We start from the raw sequence: 17,238 nt of genomic DNA on the forward strand, positions 1-17,238 counted from the left end.
GCAGTTATTTCAGAATCAAAGAGCGCCTGTGTCACAAAAATGTGTCAGGACAGCTATACAAAGGGAACGCTTATGCATGGAAGCGTCATGTGCTCGTTACTAAGTGCTGCAATTTTTTAGCCTTCAATTAGTTCACCTGTTCTGTAAACATACCTACAGTTGGTATCATTCCGATGATGGTGAAAGAACCAAAATTAGATTTTTATGGAAAACCATGGCAGAATCCACACATACGCGCGGACTACTGCATGGTGAAAATTATCACAGCCCCAGAGCCAACAATTCGTGAAATTTGTTTCGAGGTTGTACATCTTAAACCTCACATCTGGTAATTTTCAGAAGTGAACACTGTCTCCATGGCGGCAATTTTATGGAGCACGATTTCGTTACATCGCCTGTCACCACAGCTCATCCTAAGTAGCTTTACAAGAAAAAACTATAAAACTGGACTATTCATACGCTCCTTATTAATGGAAGTAGGATGAAGCCTGCTGCCTAATGCGCATCGCAATATAGGCATGCGGACTATCTGATAAATGAATGCGCACTTCATCGTACGTAATATCAACACTGTGCAATGACAAACTGCGTCGTGTTGTGAACGTGAATTTCTAACACCGGAACGCTCCCAGTGTTGCGCGTTCGGCCGGTGAGCTACAGAGACGCTCCCCAAGGACGGCGTCCAAGCCGGCGTCTCTCCGAACCTGCGCGTCGTCATCGTGGAGCGCGTTGTGCGTTCGGGCCGGACAGCTACGGGAACGCTACCCGGGTTGGCGTTCAAGCCTTGCCGGCCAATCAGCCAACAGGACGCTCCTGATTGGACGAAAAGGGGCGGGAGTCTGTGCCGACTCTGTTTAAGGGCTCCCGTCTCCTGTGTCTTTTTCCTGTTGAGATACATCGTGCCATGTATCGTGCTTCTCGCTACTTGTAAATATGTAAATACATATACCTTTTTTTTTTTCACGCTGCTCCTTAACCCCCCGTCTCTTCATTGCTCCGGCTGGTCGGCGACAGCGGACCCGCGTTCCGACGGCAACTGAGAGCCCGCGTCTCAACAACTGGATGGCAGCGCTGGGATCGAAGTCAGCTCTTCGCATCGCCTAGCAGCGTTCGCAGTTGCAAGAGCTCCCACGTTGTTAGACCCCATGATCGCGGCTCTGTGAGTGTCCGACCTTTCTTCCCTGAGGTATTTTGCCAGGCTTTTGAATTTAGCGTCAATGCTGGCAGGATTTCTTTGGCAGTGTTGTGAGTACTGATTGTTGTACGCATTGCTAAGAAGAGATAGGGGATCGGTCGAGTGTCTGAGCGCATCATGGACCTGAAATCTTTGCAAAAGCCGGATCTAATTTTGATCAGCAAAGAATTAGGGGTTGAGCTTGGGAAGGCCATGCGGAAACCGCAAATCATAGAGGCAATAATATCTTGTGGAGCGGACGATGAAGAGCTTATCGAGCCATGGGAATTGATTAAGGAAAGGAAAGCAGCTGAAGAGGAAAGGGAAGCGGCTGAGAAGGAACAGCGCGAGCTGGAACAGAAGCAACGCGATCGCGAGCTTCAGCTTCGAGAGAAGGAGCTCGAGTTAGCACGCCGACAGCAGGAAATTGATCAAAGGAAACTGGACACGGAGTCGAAAAGAGCCGAAGCCGGCGTCGCTCAGCCACCATCCCCCAGCCCAGGAGGGAGGGAAACAATCAAAATCAAAGATTTCATGCAACCCTTCCAGCTAGGCGAGGACATTGGTATTTTTTTGGTGAACTTTGAAAGGACATGCCAAAAAAACAATCTTGGGAAAGATGGGTGGCCACAGCAACTATTGAGCCTGTTGCCGTGTAAAGCAGCGGACGCGATCGGGAGACTGAGTGCGGAAGAATCGGAGGACTATGAGACCGTGAAGGCAAGCCTCCTAAAGAAGTACCGCCTGTCTGCCGAGGCTTTTCGCCAGCGTTTCAGAAAAGCCACTAAGTGTAAAGAAGAGTCTTACCTCGAGTTTGGTTATAACTTGAAAACAAACTTAGTGGAGTAGTTAAAGAGCGCAGGCGTTCACGCGGACGCAGGGGAGATCATGGAATGCATGTGTCTAGAGCAGTTTTATGACACAATTCCGGATCGAATGCGTTGGTGGATTCTCGACAGGGCCGAGGTAAACACTGCTGAGAAGGGTGCTGAACTCGCGGAAGAGTATGCGTCACGCCGCGTGTTGCTTGAAAGTCGTGGTACAAGCAACAGGTACAAGCAACGGTACCCCGCTAGGCATAGAGCAGACAAAACAGGCGCGAAGCCAGTTTTTAAGAATGCCGGAGCAGTAAAGGGGGACGACCGTCCAAAAGGAGAGGCGGACGCTAAAGTCCGAAGTGATAAAAGGGGGCAGCGCTCCCATCTGTGTGTCAGCGACCAGCCTAGGAACCCCGCTTGGTCAGCTGAGGACACAACCGTTGCTCAGGGAAGTAACGGCAGGGAAGGTTTAAACCCAGAAGCAGATGCTGCTTTTAACAGTGAGTCAGTTGTTATCTCTCAGGAAGAGAGTATACTGAGCTCACAGGCCAGCGCAGTGAAGGATTCAAAGGAGACGCTCCTTCGATGCGGCTGGTGAGCAACAGTAGCCAATTATTGGAGGCGCTTTGCTGTAATCAGAGTGACTGTGAGTCACCTGAGTGCGTCGCTGAAACGCCAGGCCAGAACGCAACGTTACTCAAAGGGAGTGGTTCAGATAGAGTTGCGGGCCAGGTACTTAGTTTCCTGCGGTCGGATAGCAATCCTCAGGAGAGCAGGTTGCTAGACTCAGCGGAAAGTAAAGTGCAGTCAGAACAATTTGAGGTTACGACGTGCCGTGACTCATCGAAAGCGCGAGCCGATAGTTCAAATCCAAATGGGAAAGGTGGCTCGGTGCTGAGTCAAAAAGCAGATGTGAAGGGTGAGGGCTCCACGAGAAAGGGAGGTGTGCAAGAAAGAACTGCTAGGGCAGTTTCCGAAAAGCGGCTGCGTGCAAGGAGAGCCAAGCCAAGTGGTAGTCCACAGAGAAAGGACAAAGGACGGGCCAAAAACGTCATAAGGGTGAAGGCACGTCAACATTGTAATCGTGCAAGACTTTCACCACGGCACTCCAGATGCGATAGGCACCGCACGCAGGCCAAACTGACTAGATGGGTTCAAAGAAAGCGAAAGCCGCCTGCCCCATTGTGGCGACACTGCAGAAGTTTTTGCACGAGGAGTGAAACGCGCAGTGACCCACAAAGCAGCGCGCACTGCTACCGCGTGAAAGAATCCTGGGAAAAAAATGAAAGGAAGGGTGTTCAGGTACTGAGAAAGGAAGGCACCCAGGAATTTTTTTCATATTCGATCGTCCTCTCCCTCTCGCATTCAACTTTTTATGTGCTGCTCAGGCGTTGGAGACGCGCGGCTGAGGGCGGAACGAATCATTGTCGTGTAGCGTCTGGAGCTCGCAAGGGTCAGCGCCCACTTAAGAACTTCGGTTTTTGTCGTGTACCGCCTGCTAAAGCTACTGTCGGTCAGCGACCGAGCAGGGCGCGACTGAAGAATAGAAGCGAGTACCTTCCTTGAATCTAAGCATGGTTTTCAAACGGATTGGATCTCGCATTTGTACTTCTGTACATTGTCAGTTTGAGGTTTAGTCCTTTCTCACTCTAAAGGAAGCCCTCAAGAAGGATTCCGTGTTAAAGTCCCCGGATTATACAAAACAGTTCATAATCCAGTGTGACGCGAGCAACAGGGGAATGGGTGCTGTGCTTTGCCAGACGGATGATCAAGGGAACGAACACCCAATCCTTTATGTAAGCAGGGAGCTCACTGCCAGGGAAGAAGCATACAGCGCTTCTGAAAAGGAATGCGCGTGCCTGGTGTGGGCGATACAAAAACTTGCCTGCTACGTGTCTGGTACAAAGTTCATCGTACAAACGGACCACTGTCCTCTAACCTGGCTAGAACGCATGTCGGGCAAAAATGGTCGCCTCCTGCGCTGGAGCCTTGCTCTGCAGCAATTCAGCTTCGAGGTTCAGTACAAAAAAGGGAAGGCAAACGCCAACGCAGATGGCTTAAGCCGATGCTTCTGAAAAGGGAAAGGAATAGAAGGGATTTGGACGGGCTGTTAGTTTTTTTTTGCTGTTTTGTAGTCTTCTTTTTTTCTACTCGCGAAGAAGTCTGTGATGCGACGGTGCACTCGCGATTGAACCTGTCGCCTGTCAGCGAAATTGTTGGTAAGATAGAAGCCTGGCAGATTCCTGGGGAGATGGAAGGGCATTTGCTGGCTGCGGTTGTGTCCGGTCCAGACCACCTCCCTTCCAGACCTGAAGAGACCGGTTGGCGAGCCGATGACGGCCGGCGGACAAAGACTAAGCCCCGACCTGGGCACTGCGAGAAGTGGCTGCGGACCTCTTCCCTTCGTGCACGATTTTCCGGGCGGGGGCGAGCTGTTGTGAACGTGAATTTCTAACACCGGAACGCTCCCAGTGTTGCGCGTTCGGCCGGTGAGCTACAGAGACGCTCCCCAAGGACGGCGTCCAAGCCGGCGTCTCTCCGAGCCTGCGCGTCGTCATCGTGGAGCGCGTTGTGCGTTCGGGCCGGACAGCTACGGGAACGCTACCTGGGTTGGCGTTCAAGCCTTGCCGGCCAATCAGCCAACAGGACGCTCCTGATTGGACGAAAAGGGGCGGGAGTCTGTGCCGACTCTATTTAAGGGCTCCCGTCTCCTGTGTCTTTTTCCTGTTGAGATACATCGTGCCATGTATCGTGCTTCTCGCTACTTGTAAATATGTAAATACATATACCTTTTTTTTTCACTCTGCTCCTTAACCCCCCGTCTCTTCATTGCTCCGGCTGGTCGGCGACAGCGGACCCGCGTCCCGACGGCAACTGAGAGCCCGCGTCTCAACAGTCGCAACAGGACTCGTTTTTATCAACCGAAGTTTATTTGTTTTCGAAATCATGCCCTCACCCACCTCCTCCCCTACTTCGTTCGCTCTGTCTAGGATAAACTGACGAATGACTTCATTGGTTTCACCCTCCACTATTATGTCACGGCCGTCACCGCACACACTTCACCTTCATCTTTCGACTTGTTTCATGTAAGCCTGCTTTAGTCATTTGCTTCTCCCTTTGGTTCAGAAAAGGACAAGGGAGTTCTGACCTGCCTTACAGATTCGGACCACAAGAACAGGTTACGTTTTGTCCGCTCACTCCGTTCGTTGAAAGATCAGTCAGTTAGGCACTATGACCGGTCGATTGCACCGTAGTTTGAATAGGATTGGGAAAGAAATAGAAGAATTTTTGTTTCGTTTTCTTTTTGCAACAAGAAAGGCGCGTGGGGGTGAGCAGAGGAACCCCGCTCACGAATGTTGCGAGCGCTGTGTGCGTTGTGTGTGCTTCATTCCAAAATGTTAATCAGCGCCCTTGGAATGAGGTGTCCTCGCGGCTGTTTTTCTTCTTTGTGTGTGTGCGTGTGTGCGCGCGTCCGTCCGTGTGTGTGTGTGCGTGTGTGTGTGTGTGTGCGCGCGCGCGCGTGTGTGTGTGCGTGCGTGCGTGCATATGTGCGCGCGTCCGTTTGTGCGCGCGTGCATGCGTGCGTTCGTGCGTGCGTGCGTGCGTGCGCGCGCGCTGAGGCACGGAGTATTTCACGAAACCGGGAAAAGGGCACCCTTCTGTCTCCATCCCCACCGTAAGCGCTGCCGCATGCTGGAAGCATCGAGTCGTCCACCTTGTGCCCTTTTGTCCCGACTGGATGGCGCCCCCGTCAGACGCGGAAGCTGCTTTTTGAGGCGTTCCTCGAGGGCTTATCTTCAATGAGTCGGTTCCAATCGCAGCTTTGCAGGTGACAGTGACCTCTCACTGGCGCTTTTTATTCTGAACTGGGGCGAACAGGCAGTGAAGACACAGCAGACACGCTTTGGAAGCAAGGGTATGTTCGACCGCCTACAGTGCATGCTCTGATCCCCGAGGGTTTTCTGTGATGACAAAGCGATGGCGAAGTGTGGCCTCGGAGACAAGTGGAGCGACACCTTCCTCCTATTGGTTACAGCTGGCGCTATGCTCCTCCGAAATTAACCGCCCTACCTCCCCTTCGCCGCAGTTTACACGACACTCCGAAATAACCTGAGGTTACCGGAGTTGCTCCGAGAGCACAAGACAAGATGACAGGCTCCTTGGTCGGAGTTGTTAAGGGCAACTGAAGCGGTTTTAGAATTCTATGAGTTTAAGGTTGCCGAATGTGCAAATGTGGAGGTAGAGCACGCGCAATCATTTTGCTCTAGCATTTGAAATGGTGGCGTAATCGCCGAATAAAGTCGTCGTCGGCGTTCAGGCTTCCCTGATGTGCACAGCGACGGGCAGAGGCCCCGATAATGACGTCACGTATAACGGCACTACGTTTCCAGAGAAGGAACGGTTATTCCCTGGAAGAAAACCGACGCCACAAAAGGTGAAGTTCACAATGCATTGTATGGCGCCATCTGACGACGCACAGCAGCATGCAGGCGTGAGCAGCGGACATCTGAAATTTCGGCAACAATGACGTCACTGCCGAGTTTTCTCCCACTCCTCCAGCGTAGTTAGGAGAAGCCTAAACATCGTCGCGGTTTTAGTCGACGATTATGTCATCATTTTAAATGCTAGTGCAAAAATACTTTGCATGGTTTATCTAGTAGCTTGATAGATTGGAATTATTGAATAACCTCGAATTCTCAAAAAACCTTTTCACCTTCCCTTTAGGCCCGATGTACGGCTTTCACACTACAATTTTGCTGCCACCTCCCACGCTGTGCAGTTTTCTCAGAGTCCGGTGGCCAGGTTATAAATACGTCAGAAGGTAACATGACCAAGGTGGGCCACCTGCCTCTTAGCGTGCTCTCAAGGGAATTTTCGTAGATTTTTCGGTGACGGCCAAAGACGCCGCCATCGACCGCAGCTTTTTTGCGACTCAGGGTCTTTAACGACGTTCCGTTAAACAAGACTGTATTGCAAGATTTTCTCCTTTGAACTATTGACCTTCATAAACAGCTACCACGATCAAGAGGTCTGGGGCCACCAAATTTTGGGTAATGTTATCGGGCAATGGTCTTTGTCCTGCGAACCGATCCGCAAAAAGTAAGCAAATAAATTACCGCAATTGTCGTTGAGAGAATAGCTTCCAGGTCTACAAGGCTGCGAGCGCTTCGAGGTAGGAACGAGCCAAGGCATCCGAAGACGTTTACCTGAAGAGCCCCGACGTTGGTCATCCCAAGTGCTGAGTTGTTGGGTCGCGCTGTTGCCACGTCAGGCCAAGATGAAGGGCACCTTGGGCAATTCCAGGACCATAGGCCACTTAGATGAACACAACGTATAGGTAGCGTTACGCGCATCTTTTTCGCCGTGGGCGGCCATTGGATGTCCGGTGGCAGGAAGTCGACACCAACGGCGGAGAGAGGCACCAGCTCTGAGGTGCCATGAAGATGAGTCACGGACAGGCCGAGCCGTCCCGGGAAATAATAGGCAGGTGTGCTGCGTGACTTCAAGAAAGATCACCTCGTCAGGGTGCCTACACTGCAAACCGAAAAACACCCGGATAGGAGTAAATGGCTCATCGCGTAGCGCACTCCCGAAAAGGGGTTTTTATACTCCTCATAATAGGAGTATATCGTCTACTCCTCTGCTTGAAGGGGTACTTTCGGAGTGCTAGAAGGAGTAAAGTGTTACCGCTCTGCAGACGGGAGTTTATTTAGGAGTAAAGTTGTGATCACAAAGGAGTTAGCATGGCAATTAATAGAAGTATTATATACTCCTTTGCAGCTACTTTTATAGTACATTTCAGGAGTTCGTGCCTGTTCCTTTTAAGTAGTTTTGACAGGAAATTTTTGGAGAAATTTTTCTTACTATAGGGTTACATTTATGATTCCCAGACGAGTATATTACTTCACTTGATGCGGAAGCCGATTTGAAATAAAGTATTCGTATGGAAGGCTCATTTTAGAGCTTGATAGTCCAGGATAAATGCGTCGATGAACTTACAGTGATTTATTTCAAACAATATTTTATTGGGTACAAAACATTTGAGACGTGTTCGGCAGCTTGCTTTCGACGGTTACAGAGAACCAACGTCTTGGCCCCTGTAGAAAAGAAGAGTGCCTTAACCCACGCTGTCTTTGGGTACATAATTTAAATACCCAAAGGAATGAAAATAAAGATGCCACACTTGAAAGCAAGGAGGGAACCTTGAAATGCTTCGCTGTCAACATACAGGCTCCTTCTGAAAGAAAGATTAGAAAAACAAATGCATCAGAGGAATTGCACATCTAAGCTTGAAGTATGACGTGCTTCAAGTGTAGAAGTCAACGTCCCAATGCCGTTCAGAGTGCACTTTTCAATAAAGTAGGTATTATTGAAGTTTAAACGTTTTTCATGACAAAAGATTAGCTAGCAGAACATAGTAGGTAATCAACTAGCTAATACATACTTGTACCCTGTCGGATGACAGCGGCTAAACGCGGTTTTCAGGGAATCACAAATTCCAGAGAGCCGCTTTCGTAAACGTTAAGGCAATACGGCGAATGGGAAGCAGCATCGATAGGGAACATTTTTTCCGCAAAGCATAAAACTGAAAAAAATAAAATGGTCTTACTGAGGCACTTGCGCATTCGCGCTGCCTTTGGCTGCGTTCCTGCACCGAAAGATGCCTCGAGATATAATTTTTTTTACTTCTCAGAGGTTCCTCATGCTTTTCAGGCACCATATCAGAACCAATTACTGAAATCAAGACATGCAAACAAAAGACAGCGCTTTGCATACACGCAGCGGAAGCTTACATGCAATTTCCTTGATGGGAGAGCCCGCAGCTACGCATTTTCAGGACGTCCTCATTCTGCGTATAGGCCAAAGGCAGGGCAAGGGTGACTGACATAGCAGGCATTGTTAGGAATAGAAAGCTACCACCAGACCCACCCTCCCGCCGCCAGCTGTCTTCTGTTAAGCTTTGCCCTCACATTCGTGGCCAGGGTTCAAAAGAAAACATTCTACACAGGTCTATGGCTGGGAAAGGAATATACTTTCGGGAAAGAACGCCAACCAAAAAAAAAACATGTTTGGGAATCTTGGTTCTTTCAGCAGGTGTGACTGCGAGTGAGTCACAGCTTGCCTTTTTTAAGCCTTCGGTTAGTCATCCGCCGGGTCACTGATCGTAGACAGTTGATGCAAGGATAGTTCCCTCGAAGTCAGTCTTGTCAACCCGCGCTTCCTTCCTTGTTCATTTGTTTGGCATCCGCTTTGTGCTGCTTCAGTTTTTCTGGGAAATGCTTGCTTTCGCCAATGTACTACGTCCAGCACGAGCAGGGGTCTCGTACACTGGCGTATGCTTTATTCTTTTTCTTTCGCTGCCTTCCTCGGATCAGCAGTCTGAACCGGAACGCTTGCCTCCACGAGTTTCACATAATGGAATGTGTTCGGAAACTGCACGCGAAGTGGAAACTTCTTTTAACATTTTTCAAATGCGAAGAGCTTACAAGATACCACATTTTGGAACTAGACGCCTAACCATCCAGAAAAGGCAGCGTTCAGTATGGTTGAAACCTCATGTCCGCTGCCGAAAATCGCTGCAACGTTAAGATGCCACCAACTCGGAAAATGTAACAGTTTAGCTAATCTCCGTGAGCGCTAAGGCGTCGCCATGTCCTGTGCTATGACTGAAAAGAATAAAATCGCTTGCATTGTTTGCATAACAAGGCCCTCTTAAAACACAGGAAAGGAAGCAACCGATTAGGGCACGGTTCTCAGCACTGTTCGTAATAACGTGACAAAAATTCACAGACCCCAAGGCTGTGCATTTTCACCTGTCATTGCCTGTACAGCTTTTCCATATTCATGGGGCGTGAACGCATGAAGAAAATTTGGTCCCTAGAAGAACTGACCGTACTTCCAGCTGTACATGTTAGCGTAACAGCCACGACTGCAGTGCCACACTCTTTTTTTCAGCCGCATGCAACAACAAATTTCTCAGATACTTACTTCATGCCTGCTGTGTGAGTTGGCTTCACCGGACCACAATGAAGCCTTTGCTGTTTTGCTGTTCTCGTTAAGCCTTTCATCTCGGCGCAGCCGTGGTTCACAGCAAGTCTACGCACACTGAAATGGGAGCGGCGTTAAGTGCATGCGCGTCTATGGCATCAAAGGAGAGCTTAATACTGCTTACCAGAACACACGACGATGATAATCCGGTCTTTAGTATGCTTGCAATACAGCGAAAGAACGAGGGGCCGACGATGTCGAGAAAACTGGTGCGTCACACACACACCGCCATGTCGGCGCGGCGAAACGGCAGCAGCCAACACTTGTATGCTGCGTAGACAATGAATGACTAGCCGCTTCTTCTGCACATATTGCTGGCTTGAGTGAGACGTTCATTGCAGCACGTTGCTGCTAAGGTCGATGATGTCCAGTCTTACGTCACGACAAGAGCGCGCAAAGGAGCGGGTGGCAAACTGGCGGAGCTCGGCTGGCTAAGCCTCTCGCAGACTGTCGTCGCAGGCGATGTAACGCCAAGCGTTCTCCGAATACACTGGGGGCTTCACAGGCACTGTCTGTGGCGCACATTGGTGCGCGAGGTTGCGGCGATCCGGTGTCTTGTAACATGACAAACGTGCGTGAAGCAGCAAAAGCACAGGCGAGCAGGCAGCGACGACAGAGCCGGCGTCGTCACCTGCAAGTGCAGCGAACCGGCAGCTGCCACTAGGCGGCGGGCAGACACTAAGGAGTGCATAAAGGGCCTGAAGGAGTATTGAAGCCGACATACTCCTTCTTGCAAAAGTAGTAAAATCATGTAAATGCTTTATTTTACTCCTCGATTTCGCGACGGCAGTAAAAAAGGAGGATTTCCTCTTTTTTACTACTTAAAGTCGATTGCGCAATTTTCAATAAGGAGTTTAAAAGCGGACACTAGCCATTTATATTCCTTTTTGGGCTTATTTGTGTTTACAGTGTATGCAAAACTTGCGATGGCTATGGATGAAACCTGGAATGGAACGAAAAGCTCGAGCAATTCTTCGTTGTCTTCACGCTCGCGTTGATGGCAGCTCCAGCGGCACCAACGATGCTAAGCGGTGGCTGCGGAACGAGCAGTTGAATGCGTGTACTAGCGAAAGTTGTGCTTATTGGGAGAACTGATTACTTCTTGAAACGAACAGGTGTAATCTGCTAGGCGGCGGGAATGGGACAAGAGGAGGAGCAACTTTATTTTAATTAAACAGCAAAAGGTCCTCAAGGGTAGGCACCTGCTCTTCCACAATCCCACGGGCGGGGGTTTCACGGAGAGATCTGTCCACCAGCAATGTTTGGCAAGCTGGTATAGCCCCCAGCGGACCAGCCTGCCATGCGGAGAGGGATGGGTTGGGTATGGGGGGAACTGGCATGGGTTTGGAGCATTGCCAGACGTAGTCTATGGCTACCCCTCATGTCTAGCTGAGCGGGAGAATCAAGATAGGCTGGTAGTGACGCAGGAGGTAAGGAGAGAGGTAGCAGTTTGTCCCCAGTTGCCGCTAGACTGCAATGTATTTTTAATCAATTGTACGATGAGGTGTCTGAAGGGTGAAGCGGTTGTTTTTGTAATGAGTGGTGATTTGGTGGTATATGAGTTCAGCCCACGAGGTTTCATACGTGTGTTTTGGTGTCCGATATTCCTGGGCCCGCAGGAATAGTACTTGAGCCAGTGCGTGAACGCAATAATTCCCGGGAACGAGGCATGCCCAGGAATCCACTTGAGAGTTATCTTTTGGGTAATCGTGTGTCCTCGAATCAGGTACCCACTTTGAAATAGGTGGAATCATGCAAGCTGCTCCTGCAGCTTTTCCTTTAGGATGAAAGACAATGTGGAGTCAAAGGCCTATTTTCTCTCGCGGCAGCGGAGTTTTTGGCAGGAGTCATTGTTCTACGCACTTTGGCTCCACTTGCATCAAAATAATTGGTAGCAGGAATTTTCGTGCTTGATCAGCGAAGCCCAGCTTTCCAATTTCATGTGAATGCTGTTTTCTTCGGTTTCTTACGAGCCGTTATCAATATTTGACTCCCCGGAAAGGAGATCTTTGGTTGAGAGAAGGAAATCGTCAACAAATTATAAGCACTGAGTACTACCAAATCCCTAAATAAATAGCTAAAAGTTAGCAATACAGGTCAGGAAGAGAGTGGAAATATTTACAGCACCAGTTATATTAGCCTAAAGCCGCTTGATTACTTTAAAGGAACGCAATTCTTTGAACTTTGCCAATGAAGCTCAATAAAATATTCTAGATCCGAGGCAATCTGTTTTAAATTCTCCTGTCACGTGGTGCGGATTCAAATCCCCAACAAATAAAACTTGAGATCGGTTACCAGGCATAAGTACGGGCCGAGTGTCATGCACACCTGATGGGAAATTTCCATTAGCTCTAGTAAAGAGCTGTTGACCTGTCATACTGAGATCAGCCGCAATGACTTCACATTGGTTCTCCGCATGATGAAAAGAAAGAATGCCCTACGAAAAAAACTTGAATTAGCCTTCCTTTGATTTGGCTCAGGAACTTCTTTTTCTTTAACATGCAGTTCCAATTCATGCGCCTCTGCTTGAGTCACGTTTTAAAATCGGCGAAATCTTTGCTTCCTAACTTCGCTGAGACTCTCCCTGACAGCCTAGACTCTTATTTCCGCTTGATAAAATCACAATGCTCTAGTCTTCAACGCCGCGCTTACTGTTTCTACTCGCGAAAACACGAGCGTAAAGAGCTTCAAGAGTAAGTATGTGTCGAATTTCGACAGCACTTTCAAAAATTCTCTGGCTTTCGCTCCGGCGTCGTTTCATTCCTGTGATGCTAGGCCATGAGCAAATTGGATGAGTTGGCTATATTTCTGAACAACCGACCTCAGTTAACTGGCGCTGGGCGTCCACCTCTTGGATAAAACTGTCGCAAGCCTACGATTTCGTCTTCTTTCTGAAATGCCTGGAACAAATTTACAGGTTTTGTGGAGCACGCAACAAAGTTTATTATATCTGATATCAGGCCCAGGAAATACCAGATATTTCCATTTTCTAAGACTTGTCCTGCAGCACAAGGTTGATTAGATCCGCAAGGCAGTGTACGTAGAGTGCTCGCGGCTCCTCCTCCTATATTAGGGCTTGCAGCCCACCGTGCTGCCCTCTCATGTTTGCCACGGGAACTGCCAAAGCTCAGATTAAAACGATAAAAGACGTCCGTAAGAACAGCAAAAAGTCTGGTCACTCTGACGTCAGTAGGGTTATAAAATCCACAGAACAGCTCATGTGTTTCGAAGTTCTTTCGAGGAATACAAAAGCGTATCGACACTTGTTCCTCGGTGATGGTGGATACTAGTTTTATTCATGACAATTCTCACACAGGGCTTCAGTGGCAGTGCCTGGCTGACAGCGAACATAGGCAAAACAATGGAAAATAGAGACGCTGCAAAAATTGATATAAAAAACTAAAAACACACAGAGATGAATATAGAGACATAACTATTACAACACGAAGAGGGATGACAATGAATGAAATTAAGACAGTAATATAAGATTAAATAATTATGGGGCAGGAAGCAACGCGGAGATGTACCGCAAAAATTATTTCAGGGTGTGTTTAGTTTTCATGCGAAATACACTAGGTGGCAAACTATTGAAACAGGCAGGTACATGGTAATGACGTGTGCGCTTTCCGTACCGGGTTGAGGAACGGGGAATGCAGTAACGGTAGTTTGATCTTAAATCCCGTGGAGGAACATATGGAATGGTGAACAGTCTGTGCCAGAAATGTTTTAGCACTATAATTTTTTACAATAAAGCATTAAAACTTGGGAGCTTTAAGCTTGTAAAATATCATAGTAATTACGAATCGCCAGGTTGTATGCAATATATCTTGGATTTCAGTATCTAGCCTCCATTTTGGCAGTGTCTAGGTAATCTACGACCGTTATCACAGTGGGGCGTACAATATCGATATTCACATCACCGCTGTTTGTTCCGCTGTTTCTTCTATAATCACGGCATAATACCCTGCGTTACGAACCTCATTTGTGAGTGACCGGAGACATCGTGAGCCATTATTTCCAACCTTTTGTTTGAAATGTCATGGGAAAGCCACCTGTACTTTGTTCGATAAAGCCATGATTGCGGTTCCGGAATGTCATTGGCGCGAATCCAGAAGCTGTCTTAAGATTACTTTGTGCTTCATCATGACCACACACTGCCAATCCTTGGCACGCTAAGTACTGCAACGAAGATAATGTCGCTATCAGTGCCTTGCTGCGGTACCGCTCATGGCCGCACGATGCAGATTAGAGGCCTCATGAGCCTTAACTCTTATATAAGCTTTCATCCAGTTAGAAAAAGCATTCTACACAAAAGTCCATTGAGAGTGCTTATCCCTGGAAGTATTCGGAAGACAGACGTTCATAGCACAAGCAGGGCGACAAGTCTCACGTAATACCTTTTCCACTGCTGCGTCATAAAGAAGCCATTCGTACGGCTTTTTCTACGTTGATTGGTAACGTCACGCTGTTGTGCTTTAGGAGTAGGGGCTGCATCCTCACGAACAATTTGCATTCGTGCAGAGGCAATGGTTACAGTGGCAGATGTCGAGCCTGGGCCGCTTAAGCCAGCCTCGGTATGCTGAAAGGAGCTCGTTGAAGGTCCCGCGCCCGGTGAACTGGGTACCTTTTCGTCACTCTCTTTGGGAGTTTTGTCCTTGTGGATGACACACCTCTCTATCGTTCACTGTTTTTCAGGGCTTCCTGAAAATGCAATACCAGGAAGGAAAGGCGAGCAAGGAATTCAGCGCCGAAAGCGCCAGAAAAAAAAAAACACCGCTGGCTTATTTGTGCTAAGTGCCGCGGTTTGTACCGAATTCGAACAAATAGTTTGCTCCCAGTGACAGCGTTGGCATAGGCATACCTTTCAGTGAGCAGAGCAGAAGCAACGTCATTCATACATGGAATATGCAGCAGCCGCTTGCGATTCTCAGTGATTCCGACGGGCCTAGCTTTGCAGAACAGTTGCTACTTGCGCCATCTGTCGGTTAGTAGCGGAAACAGGGTGCTTCTGTGAATGGGAAGGAGTACAAAAAAAAACACATAGAACGCAAACAAAAGCATGTAGAGAAAATGCTTTGGGGATCTGTATAAAAATAGCGGGGGGGGGGGATGAATCATGGCTTGAGCCTAGTGATACGAGGGAAAGCTATGTTAAGCATGGTTATGCATGGCTTGACGGTCTGAAGTAAGGGGAACGCTCAAGCTTCGCATGAAGATTTGCCGTGGCAGCCCCTGAAACACCATCTCTTCAGTCGCCATTTTTAATTCTTTTTCTTCAACTTAAGTTTGGGGAAAGGAAGGCGCTGTATACTTTTGTGCGGGCCCCGCAGAATGGTGGACACCTAACTTAATCAGGTCAAGGAGAAATTTTCGCGTTATTCTTTAAGCTAGGTTTAAGGAAAAGGAAGGATCAGTATACTTTTGGGTGAGCACCATGGAATGGTGGAGGCCTACACTCCGTCAGGTCAAGGTCTGACCACCTTTTTGAAGGCCAAAAGGCCGGACAGGTTGACCTTAGCTTTTACTTGACGTAATGAAGCTTTCGCTTCAACATACAGTTAGCCGGAGAATGAGCAGAGTCTTCAGTTCTGTGGTATTATTACTCAGTGTCAATAGTTAATAATTATATTTTTTTAATAATACGCCTCTCATTGGTGCGCACACTGCCGGACACCCATAGAGGGAGTGCAGTTGTTTCGGTCTCAAGGAGATGTCCTCTAGTTGCCTGACAAGCTCATCAGGAACCCAGTTGCCTGTAGTGACAGAATTGGGTGGTCGTTTGATGCCCTGCTTTCGCAGGTTCAGCCCAGAGAAGGGGTCGGGGTTAGAGTTAACAATAAAAACGAAGTTTATACAGCAAGAGACGATACAGAGAGCTTAACACTAATACACAAGGTTTCCAAAAGCAATGCAAGCCATTGATCTAAAGGGGCTTATGAGAGGGGTTAAACAAGAATTAACAATTAACAATTTTCCTGGTCGCCAGAAAACTAGCCACTAAACAAACTAACTACCGATACCACCTACACACTTGCAAATCCTACTCGCAGCACAGGACAATACCCAAAGGACTTCGAGTTAATGTTAGGTGCTCCCTCGGTGCGCTCAGGCCCGAACTCCTCGCTCGATGGGAAAAGGTTTCAAATGACGCATCCCTTTCATTCATAGCTATTTTAAAAGAACATTGTCAAGAGCAGTTAAATTCCCTCGATGATCAACTTAGTAAGATAGAATTAAATTCGGACGAAAGCCAGGCACTATCAGATTTTGTAGCCAGAAAGGAACGCAAGCTGCACGATAAACAACAGCGTAAACAAATTAGAGATAAATTTCCGCCAGATACGAATACATCTGGACAGTTTAACAACCGCCCGCCAATTTCGATACAGACAAAAGATACGCCTTTTCCGCCGCAGGACACTGACAGCAATATTGTCGATATTTCCAAATCCCTAAGTGATAGCGACAAACGGATTCTGAAGCATGGCCTTACATTTTGTCCAACTAACAATAATTTTAACGAGTATGAACTTCACAGAGATCTCACAGAATTTGCGCGAAGATTGCGAATTAAGGAATTCTTTGCCGAAAAAACGAACACCCCGATTACTAACCTAGCTCTTTCCTGTAACACGTGGTCAACACGTGCTCACCCTACTGAAGTAACCAGCCTTAATCCCATCCCTCTCAAAGCCGAAAACACGTGGACGCCGGAAGCCCAGCAGAGTCCCGAATTAGACTTGTACATTAAATCTGTCTCAAAATTATAGACCAAACAAAGCAAGCTCGAAAACGCAGAAACGTTGTCCCAACGGAACAGGCTACTCTGAACCACTTAGCTTCTAGAACCGATATAGTCATTAAGCCTGCAGACAAAGGAGGTAGCATAGTTTTCCTGCCGGCCGAAAAATGCAAAAAAGAAGCGTAACATACAGACGCAACACAAACCTGAAGGACATTCTGGTGCATGGTAGGCTCGGTAAGAAACCACCACCGACAGTAACTTCATGCTCTCGACCTAGATGCAAGACATGCAAACATTTACAACGGGACACTACGGTTAAAAGTACGGCAAGCGATTTCAGTTTTGATATAAAGACCAGTTTTGACTGCACATCGTCCAATATTATCTACATGCTCCAGTGCTCCTTCTGCCATCAAAAATATATCGGAGAAACCGGGCAAACAATGAGTGCC

At 48.1% G+C, this 17,238-nt stretch overlaps 1 pseudogene; it reads left to right on the plus strand.

The window, feature by feature from the left end:
- Nucleotides 1-1,145: 1,145 nt before the first annotated feature.
- Nucleotides 1,146-17,238, plus strand: part of LOC149353963 (ubiquitin-conjugating enzyme E2 S pseudogene) — a 36,426-nt pseudogene continuing 20,333 nt past the window's right edge.

The sequence above is a fragment of the Amblyomma mixtum genome, chromosome 3 (genome assembly GCF_055824585.1).
Source record: "Amblyomma mixtum isolate Tamu chromosome 3, ASM5582458v1, whole genome shotgun sequence".
Classification (NCBI taxonomy): Eukaryota; Metazoa; Arthropoda; class Arachnida; order Ixodida; family Ixodidae; genus Amblyomma; species Amblyomma mixtum.